Raw genomic sequence first — 11666 nt, forward strand, 5'->3', positions numbered from 1 at the left:
ATAGATAGACAGACAGACAGATAGATAGATAAGGTTTGAAGATAGATAGATAGATAGATAGATAGATAGATAGATAGATAGATAGATAGATAGATAGATAGATAGATAGATAGATAGATAGACAGACAGATAGATAGATAGATAAGGTTTGAAGATAGATAGATAGATAGATAGATAGATAGATAGATAGATAGATAGATAGATAGATAGATAGATAGATAGATAGATAGATAGATAGATAGATAGATAGATGTAAAGGTTTTGAAGATAGATAGATAGATAGATAGATAGATAGATAGATAGATAGATAGATAGATAGATAGATAGATAGATGTAAAGGTTTTGAAGATAGACAGACAGATAGATAGATAGATAAGGTTTGAAGATAGATAGATAGATAGATAGATAGATAGATAGATAGATAGATAGATAGATAGATAGATAGATAGATAAGGTTTGAAGATAGATAGATAGATAGATAGATAGATAGATAGATAGATAGATAGATAGATAGATAGATAGATAGATAGATAGATAGATAGATGTAAAGGTTTTGAAGATAGATAGATAGATAGATAGATAGATAGATAGATAGATAGATAGATAGATAGATAGATAGATAGATAGATAGATAGATAGATAGATAGACAGACAGACAGATAGATAGATAAGGTTTGAAGATAGATAGATAGATAGATAGATAGATAGATAGATAGATAGATAGATAGATAGATAGATAGATAGATAGATAGATAGATAGATAGATAGATAAGGTTTGAAGATAGATAGATAGATAGATAGATAGATAGATGTAAAGGTTTTGAAGATAGATAGATAGATAGATAGATAGATAGATAGATAGATAGATAGATAGATAGATAGACAGACAGACAGATAGATAGATAAGGTTTGAAGATAGATAGATAGATAGATAGATAGATAGATAGATAGATAGATAGATAGATAGATAGATAGATAGATAGATAGATAGATAGATAGATAGATAGATAGATAGATGTAAAGGTTTTGAAGATAGATAGATAGATAGATAGATAGATAGATAGATAGATAGATAGATAGATAGATAGATAGATAGATAGATAGATAGATAGATAGATAGATGTAAAGGTTTTGAAGATAGATAGATAGATAGATAGATAGATAGATAGATAGATAGATAGATAGATAGATAGATAGATAGACAGACAGATAGATAGATAGATAAGGTTTGAAGATAGATAGATAGATAGATAGATAGATAGATAGATAGATAGATAGATAGATAGATAGATAGATAGATAGATAGATAGATAGATAGATAAGGTTTGAAGATAGATAGATAGATAGATAGATAGATAGATAGATAGATAGATAGATAGATGTAAAGGTTTTGAAGATAGATAGATAGATAGATAGATAGATAGATAGATAGATAGATAGATAGATAGATAGATAGATAGATAGATGTAAAGGTTTTGAAGATAGATAGATAGATAGATAGATAGATAGATAGATAGATAGATAGATAGATAGATAGATAGATAGATAGATAGATAGACAGACAGATAGATAGATAGATAAGGTTTGAAGATAGATAGATAGATAGATAGATAGATAGATAGATAGATAGATAGATAGATAGATAGATAGATAGATAGATAGATAAGGTTTGAAGATAGATAGATAGATAGATAGATAGATAGATAGATAGATAGATAGATAGATAGATAGATAGATAGATAGATAGATAGATAGATAGATAGATAGATGTAAAGGTTTTGAAGATAGATAGATAGATAGATAGATAGATAGATAGATAGATAGATAGATAGATAGATAGATAGATAGATAGATAGATAGATAGATAGATAGATAGATAGATAGATGTAAAGGTTTTGAAGATAGATAGATAGATAGATAGATAGATAGATAGATAGATAGATAGATAGATAGATAGATAGATAGATAGATAGATAGATAGATAGACAGACAGATAGATAGATAGATAAGGTTTGAAGATAGATAGATAGATAGATAGATAGATAGATAGATAGATAGATAGATAGATAGATAGATAGATAGATAGATAGATAGACAGACAGACAGACAGATAGATAGATAAGGTTTGAAGATAGATAGATAGATAGATAGATAGATAGATAGATAGATAGATAGATAGATAGATAGATAGATAGATAGATAGATAGATAGATAGATAGATAGATAAGGTTTGAAGATAGATAGATAGATAGATAGATAGATGTAAAGGTTTTGAAGATAGATAGATAGATAGATAGATAGATAGATAGATAGATAGATAGATAGATAGATAGATAGATAGATAGATAGATAGATAGATAGATAGATAGATAGATAGATAGATAGACAGACAGACAGATAGATAGATAAGGTTTGAAGATAGATAGATAGATAGATAGATAGATAGATAGATAGATAGATAGATAGATAGATAGATAGATAGATAGATAGATAGATAGATAGATAGATAGATAGACAGACAGACAGATAGATAGATAAGGTTTGAAGATAGATAGATAGATAGATAGATAGATAGATAGATAGATAGATAGATAGATAGATAGATAGATAGATAGATAGATAGATAGATGTAAAGGTTTTGAAGATAGATAGATAGATAGATAGATAGATAGATAGATAGATAGATAGATAGATAGATAGATAGATAGATAGATAGATAGATAGATGTAAAGGTTTTGAAGATAGATAGATAGATAGATAGATAGATAGATAGATAGATAGATAGATAGATAGATAGATAGATAGATAGATAGACAGACAGACAGATAGATAGATAAGGTTTGAAGATAGATAGATAGATAGATAGATAGATAGATAGATAGATAGATAGATAGATAGATAGATAGATAGATAGATAGATAGATAGATGTAAAGGTTTTGAAGATAGATAGATAGATAGATAGATAGATAGATAGATAGATAGATAGATAGATAGATAGATAGATAGATAGATAGATAGATGTAAAGGTTTTGAAGATAGATAGATAGATAGATAGATAGATAGATAGATAGATAGATAGATAGACAGACAGATAGATAGATAGATAAGGTTTGAAGATAGATAGATAGATAGATAGATAGATAGATAGATAGATAGATAGATAGATAGATAGATAGATAGATAAGGTTTGAAGATAGATAGATAGATAGATAGATAGATAGATAGATAGATAGATAGATAGATAGATAGATAGATAGATAGATAGATAGATAGATAGATAGATGTAAAGGTTTTGAAGATAGATAGATAGATAGATAGATAGATAGATAGATAGATAGATAGATAGATAGATAGATAGATAGATAGATAGATAGACAGATAGATAGATAGATAAGGTTTGAAGATAGATAGATAGATAGATAGATAGATAGATAGATAGATAGATAGATAGATAGATAGATAGATAGATAGATAAGGTTTGAAGATAGATAGATAGATAGATAGATAGATAGATAGATAGACAGACAGACAGACAGACAGACAGACAGACAGACAGACAGACAGACAGATAGATAGATAGATAGATAGATAGATAGATAGATAGATAGATAGATAAGGTTTGAAGATAGATAGATAGATAGATAGATAGATAGATAGATAGATAGATAGATAGATAGATAAGATTTGAAGATAGATAGATAGATAGATAGATAGATAGATAGATAAGGTTTGAAGATAGATAGATAGATAGATAGATAGATAGATAGATAGATAGATAGATAGATAGATAGATAGATAGATAAGGTTTGAAGATAGATAGATAGATAGATAGATAGATAGATAGATAGATAGATAGATAGATAGATAGACAGACAGATATATAGATAGATAAGGTTTGAAGATAGATAGATAGATAGATAGATAGATAGATAGATAGATAGATAGATAGATAGATAGATAGATAGATAGATAGATAGATAGATAGATAGATAGATTGAATAGACTCTTTGGATTTTGGTTGCTAAGGTGCTCGACAATGTTTGCTAGGGAGTGGCTTGGCAGCTGCCAATGACGAAATTCCAAAGGCTTCTTGTCAGTATGAATGATATAAACCAACTCCCATGCCTGTGTGACATTCAGAATGGAAGATATCCCTCTTTGGATTTTGGTTGCTAGGGTACTATATTTGGTTGCTAGGGAGTGACTTGGCAGCTGCCAATCATGAAACTCCAAAGGCTGCTTGTCAGTATGAATGACATAAACCAACTCCCATGCCTCTGTGACATTCAGAATGGAAGATATCCCTCTTTGGATTTTGGTTGCTAGGGTACTCTGTTTGGTTGCTATGGAGTTGCTTGGTAGCTGCTAATGATGAAACTGCAATGTCTTCTTGTCAGTATGAATGATATAAACCAACTACCATCTCTATACGATGTTCTGATGCAGAGATATAGGTCTTGCAAAACGGTTGCTAGGGTACTCTGTTTGGTTGCTAGGGAGTGGCTTGGCAGCTGCCAATTATGAAACCCCAAAGGCCTTTTGTTACTGTGAATTATATAAACCAACCCCCATCTCTATACGATATTCTGATACAGAGATATAGGTCTTGATAAATAGTTGCTAGGGTACTCTGTTTGGCTGCTATGGAGTTGCTTGGCAGCTGCCAATGATGAAACTGCAAAGGCTGCTTATCAGTATGAATAATATCCCATGCCTCTGTGACATTCAGAATGGAAGATATCCCTCTTTGGATTTTGGTTGCTAGGGTACTCTGTTTGGTTGCTATGGAGTTGCTTGGCAGCTGCCAATGATGAAATTCCAAAGTCTGCTTATCAGTATGAATGATATAAACCAACTCCCATGCGTCTGTGACATTCAGAATGGAAGATATCCCTCTTTGGATTTTGGTTGCTAGGGTACTGTTTGGTTGCTATGGAGTTGCTTGACAGCTGCCAATGATGAAACTGCAAAGGCTTCTTGTCACTATGAATGATATAAACCAACTCCCATGCCTCTGTGACATTCAGAATGGAAGATATCCCTCTTTGGATTTTGGTTGTTAAGGTGCTCGACATTGGTTGCTAGGGAGGGGCTAGGAAGTGTTGAGGTGATTCATGATTGGCTGTTTGCTGCCCCGAGTCAACTGAGACCACCCCCATGTTTCTATGACAATTCAGTCCGGAGATATCCCTTTGATCTCTTTCAATGGAAGTCTATGGGACTTGTTGCTAAGGTGCTCTAAATGGTTGCTAGGGCGTGGCTTGATAGCTTCACAATGATCCTGAGAGACTGATTGGTCGTCTGAGTAAAATGAGCCCGCCCCCTTGTCTCTATGACACTGTGATCCAGAGCTACGTTCAATACAAAATCACTATGCAATGTGTAATCACCATTGTAAGTCAATGGTATTCTTGGTGGTTGCTAGGGCGTTGCTAGGCAGTTGCTAAGGTATTCTGGGTGGTTGCTAGGGCGTTGCTAGGCAGTTGCTAGGGTGTTCTGAGTGGTTGCTATGGCGTTGCTAGGCGGTTGCTAGGGTATTCTGGGTGGTTGCTAGGCGGTTGCTAGGGTGTTCTGGGTGGTTGCTAGGGCGTTGCTAGGCAGTTGCTAGGGTATTCTGGGTGGTTGCTATGGTGTTGCTAGGCGGTTGCTAGGGTATTCTGGGTGGTTGCTAGGATGTTGCTAGGCAGTTGCTAGGGTGTTCTGGGTGGTTGTTATGGTGTTGCTAGGCGGTTGTTAGGGTATTCTGAGTGGTTGCTAGGCGGTTGCTAGGGTATTCTGGGTGGTTGCTAGGCAGTTGCTAGGGTATTCTTGGTGGTTGCTATGGTGTTGCTAGGCGGTTGCTAGGGTATTCTGGGTGGTTGCTAGGCGGTTGCTAGGGTATTCTTGGTGGTTGCTAGGGCGTTGCTAGGTGGTTGCTAGGGTATTCTGGGTGGTTGCTATGGTGTTGCTAGGTGGTTGCTAGGATATTCTGGGTGGTTGCTATGGTGTTGCTAGGCGGTTGCTAGGCAGTTGCTAGGGTATTCTTGGTGGTTGCTAGGGCGTTGCTAGGTGGTTGCTAGGGTGTTCTGGGTGGTTGCTATGGTGTTGCTAGGAAGTTGCTATGGTATTTTGGGTGGATGCTAGGGCGTTGCTAGGCAGTTGCTAGGGTGTTCTGGGGGGTTGCTAGACAGTTGCTAGGATGTTCTGGGTGGTTGCTAGAGTTTTTTGGTGGTTACTAGAGCATTTCTAGATGTTGCTAGGGTGTTCAGGGTGGTTGCTAAGGTATTTTTTTTAGTTGCTATGGTGTTACTAGGTGGTTGGTAGTTTTCAAAGATGGTTACTATGGAGTTTTTATAGAGTTCTTAAATTCTTTAATAACGAGTGCCTTCAGTACGAATAGGCACAAGCATGGAGCGATATCGCAAGGCCACGAGAGTAAAATTGCTTTAAAAAATAAAAAAAAATATATATATTTTTTTTTTTGTGGTTCAGGGTGGTTGCTAGGGAGCTCTTAGTGGTTGCTAGGGTGCTGTAACTGGTTGCTAGGGTGTGGCTATGAAGATTTTAGGCCATTACTTATTGGCTGCTTGATAATATAAATCCTCTGAGGGAGAGAGAGAGGGAGAGACGCAGGGGTGTCAGGCCCTTTGGAGTCTGTGTGTGTGAAAACGTCGGTTTGGATTTGAATTTTTTTAGAATGCCCAATGTTAAGTCAATGATACTTTTTTGGCCGCTTTTTCGTCCGCTGTGCGAACATCGTACACCCGATCGCTTAGAAAAGTCATAGCACACCTCTCCTCAATGAGCCGGTCGATTTGACACCTCACTCAGGGGTCTGTGACAAACGGTGCAGGGCGCATTACGCGCCAAACTTTTGTCCAGAATAATAAAAAGAAGAATAATAGGTATGAGCAATAACAATAGTGATGCCTTGCTTTCAGCAAGCACCACTAATAAGTATACAAGAGAACATTAGTGATGCCTTGCTTTCAGCAAGCACCACTAATAATAAGTATGAGCAATAACAATAGTGATGCCTTGCTTTCAGCAAGCACCACTAATAAGTATGAGCAATAACAATAGTGATGCCTTGCTTTCAGCAAGCACCACTAATAATAATAAGTTTAAATAGGATTTCAGTAAGTTGGCTTTCTCAAGCCAACTTAATAATACTGTTTAGGTGAATTAAGAGATTTAAATGTTGACTTACAGTAACACAATGTTCTTGTATGTTAAGAAGTGTTACTGTTGCTATTGTTGATGTCTTAAAACATACTGCCTTATGGGTTAAATACTGAATAAGTCACCTACTGACTTTATGTAAGGGGGGGATGTTGTGTTCTGTGGAATTGCATTAGAGAGTAATGGCACTAGTGAGTTCAAGTGGGGCAGTAGGAAAAGAGAGAAGAAGGACAATGAAAAAAAGTCATGGTTGATATGAGTTCAGGAAATAGTGTGAAATAAAGAAGTTAAATCATTCTGCTTACCTTGTCAATACATGTATGTCCTAGAGTTAACTGCTTACTTATGTGGAATATCAAATTTAATTTACTCTTTAATGCAAGTCAGCTTTAGGTCAGCTGTCTAAACCTTGTAATAGTCAGGGGTTTTGTTAGTCTTTGATCTTCCAACTAAGAGTTGAACTGTGTGTGAAGGTTACATAGTCTTAGCTCTCGTGACCATTTGTTGTTTATACCTTTTGGGGAAGTCTTTAATCTTCCTACTCAGAGTTGAACTATATGTGAATGTTACAAAGTGTTCGTTCTCATGACCATGTGTTATTTATACAATTTGGGGGGTACCATCAGCTCAGTTGGGGGTAATTGCCTCTATTGTTTTTAGCAGTAGTCATCCCTAAAGGCTGTGTATAAGTTCAGAACCTTTAGGGACAGCCCACTGAAATGCCTATAAAGAAACCATGTAAAGTTACGTTAGTCAGACTGTTTTGGAAGAACTGTAGCCACGGTCAACGCGAAGTCATCAATAAAGAATTACTTCTTGAACGTGATCCCAAATGTCTCCTGGTTTTCTGCTTCGACGGAGAAAAAGTTTTCAACAGTTTGGTGCCTGTGACCCGGATAGAGTTTCAGCTTCTTCACCTGAATCCAGATTGAAACAGCAAGCTCAACAAAAGATCTGCTTTCCAGACTGCATCTTTTGGAATCCAGAGCGAAACTTCTAGCTAAACAAAGACTGCCAGACTGAATCTTTCCAGCTTCCTCCAGATTGAAAACTTCAAGCTTAAACAAAGATCTGCTTTCCAGACTGCATCTTTTGGAATGCAGAGCAAAACTTCCAGCTGAACAAAGATTTCCAGTCTGAATCTTCTTTTACAACCAAGGGTTGGTGAGTGCTACTCTATTCAAAATAACCTTTAAAGACCAGTACAAGTTTGATATCCTCTGCGCCGTTCAGAGAACAGACAGCTGCAGGGTTTGGTTAACTAAGTTTATCCTCTAAAAAGTTTTTCTTTTAGAGATGAAATTGCATTATCCTCTACATTGCTAGAGAAGGTTTATCCTCTATAAAGTTAGTGAAGGTTTATCCTCTGCTTTAAAGGGAAGATTTAGCATTAGTGCTAATATTTTGGTTTATCCTCTAAAAAAGTTTTTTTTAAGAGATGAAATTGCATTATCCTCTACATTGCTAGAGAAGGTTTATCCTCTGTAAAGTTAGTGAAGATTTATCCTCTGCTTTATCAGGGACGGTTAGCATAAGGTGCTAATATTTTGGTTTAATATTTTGTTTATCCTCTGTTCTTGTAGGCAGGGAAGTTAAGTGTGAAGTGTTGGTCATTTGAAGAGTTAACAATAGCTGATGTGTTAACAAGGGTACCCTCTGTGTAGACACTAGAGAGAAGTTTTTTTTTTTTTTTGATTGTGTAGTAACAAAGAAAACTCACAAAAATGTTTAGGAAAAATGCCAGACTGATCCCCACTACTGAAAAGGGTGGTCGTGTGGCTCCATCATGGTCAGAAAGCAAATTTAAAACATTGTTGGGAGAGCAAATGGACTCTATAGTGACGAAGTCCGTCAGATTGGATTTGACAAAGAAATATGAGATTCATCCAGACAAAGCATGCTCAATGGAAGATTGTAAAAAGGTACTAGGAGCCAGTATTCGCAAGAACAAGGTGAAAGCCATTATTTGTTGCCACAGAGAATTTGTTTTAGCAATAGCTACAGAACAGTCTAAACGCAACTCAGAGCTAGAGAAACAGAACAATGAGCTCCATGCTAGAATATCTTCTTTGACTAAGAAATTACACCGCAACAAAGATGCAGAAAAAACTGATGAGGGAGAATTTAGTCAGCCGGATAACATTTATCCTGACCTAAAAGCTTTTTTTGAAACAGATGTAGCCATCCAGTCAGTAACTGATAAGCCAGTAGATTCAGTGAAGATGTGTGGGGCAAGGAGAAGGTCTCAGGGAATTGAGGGAACTGAAAGTGTTCCCAACTCTTCTGTTGTCCAAATACAAGCTGTTGCCAAAGCGCTAGGACCCAAAGATATCGAGAGACTATCCCAGAGTTTACCCTCAGCACGCACAGAATTTTCTGAATTTAGAAGGGCATTGATCAGTAAAATGCGTCTTTACGACATGTCGTTGCCAGAAGTTACACAGCTGATGTCACAAATTCTAACTGAATCTGAATTTGATGAAACAGTTTTGAGTCTGCTGTTACTTCCAAACTGCAACATGCCAGTAAAGGCGATTTGAGAGAAGGTGTTTTGAAAATCCTAAAGAATCTCTTAGGACCCAAAATAGATTGGTCGAAAGTTACTAGATGTGCACAAAAGAAAGGAGAGACTATAAGTGAATACACTGAAAGATTTTGTCAGGCAGCTGCCACATACAGTGGAATAGTGGAGGATTCTGAAAGTGTACTAGATGATAGAGGAGCTCTAATCCGTATTTGGGCAGATGGTCTTATAGCTGAGTACAGATCAGCCTTGCCATTCCTACATGTTACGTGGGCTAACGGAACTCTCAGAAGTAACCTAGACAGGTTAGCTACATGGGAAAGAGATGCTGATGTTAAAACCCAAGTGAGAATAGCAGCAGCTACGTTTAACCCAACAAAACAAGACAATAGATGGACTAATAAAGAAAGTACATGCCACTACTGTGGAAAATTAGGGCATTGGGAGAAAGAATGTAGGAAGAAGTTGCAAGATAATAAAATAAATAGAATGCATAATTCTGCTCCTTCTCAGCCGGCTTACAACCCTGATGTAGTTCCGCAAGTGTCCACTGAAACTTTAGGACAGCTCGTTCAGGCTCTTCTAAGAGCACAACAAGACCAGGAAAAAAACTAATTGTTGGGGCTGTGAGTAGCTACCTTTCCCCTGTAATCCATCATAATGACAAAAGAATTTTTGTGAAAGGTAGCATAAAAGAAAAAGAGATTGATTTTTTGCTTGATACCGGTGCAGAGATTACAATAATTCCTACAAAATTGGCTAAAGGTTTAGACATCCTGTACAAGAAAACCAAACTTTCTTTAACTGGCGTAATAGGTGAAGATTCTGTTTTGTATGAAACCCCGCCCATAGAGGTACAATTTGGCCCGAAAACTCTGACGACAAAATTGCTATGTGCTCCATTGAATACAGGTGCAATTTTAGGCATGGATCTCCTGAGACAAGTACATCTAACTTTAGACATGTCCTCAGAATCTGCTAGCATTAAAATTTCCTCAGCACACGTTTCTACCAATAATGCAATCCCTCCAGAGTATGCTTTCTTACTGAATCATCCAATTTGGGCTAATGACAAGGATGATTGTGGTTTATTGACAGGTGTAGAACCAGTCAAACTGACAGGAACTCCACCCCCGGTTACCAGTATACGATCAGTAAGGAAGCCATACAGGGAATCAAACCTATTGTAGAAAAGTTGCTGAGGCAAGGAGTGCTAGTTAAAACCAACAGTCCCTGTAACTCACCCATATGGCCTATCAAGAAATCCAATGGGACATGGAGACTCACCATAGACTACAGAGTAGCCAATAAAAACATTGATAAAATCACCCCGCTAGTGGCAGATCCATCTACAATTTGTAATGGCTTACCATTAGATTGTACGATTTTTTCAGTAATTGATATGTCTAATGGATTCTTTTCTGTACCATTGCACTCTGACAGCCAGCCATGGTTAGCTTTCACAGTTGACCATGAACAATATCAGTGGACCCGATTGGCCCAGGGATTTCAAAACTCCCCGACCATATACCATCAGGCTGTCAGACGTGATTTGTGTGACCCAGAATGTCCAGTAAAACAGTCCACTATGATCCAATATGTCGATGATATTTTGATTGCCTCAACAGATCACGAGGTACATCAAACTGAATTGGCAGCATTGTTGGACTATTTGCATAAAAAAGGACACAAATGCAGCTTTCACAAAGCTCAAATTGCTAAAAAGCAAGTCACATTTCTGGGTCAAACAATTGGTGCAGGAAATAGATCCATTACACAGGATCGAGCGGCTTCAGTCAAAGCCATACCTCCGCCTACTACCATTAAAACACTACGCTCATTTTTAGGAACAGCAGGTTACTGTAGACCGTGGATTGAAGAATATGCCTCGATTGCTCAGCCTCTCTATGACTTGTTGAAAGGCCATGGTAAAGATTCAGATATTGTTTGTATGGAAGAACTTCACCTCAAAGCATTCAA

Source organism: Abramis brama, assembly GCF_963993115.1.
Source record: "Abramis brama genome assembly, chromosome: 12".
Classification (NCBI taxonomy): domain Eukaryota; kingdom Metazoa; phylum Chordata; class Actinopteri; order Cypriniformes; family Leuciscidae; genus Abramis; species Abramis brama.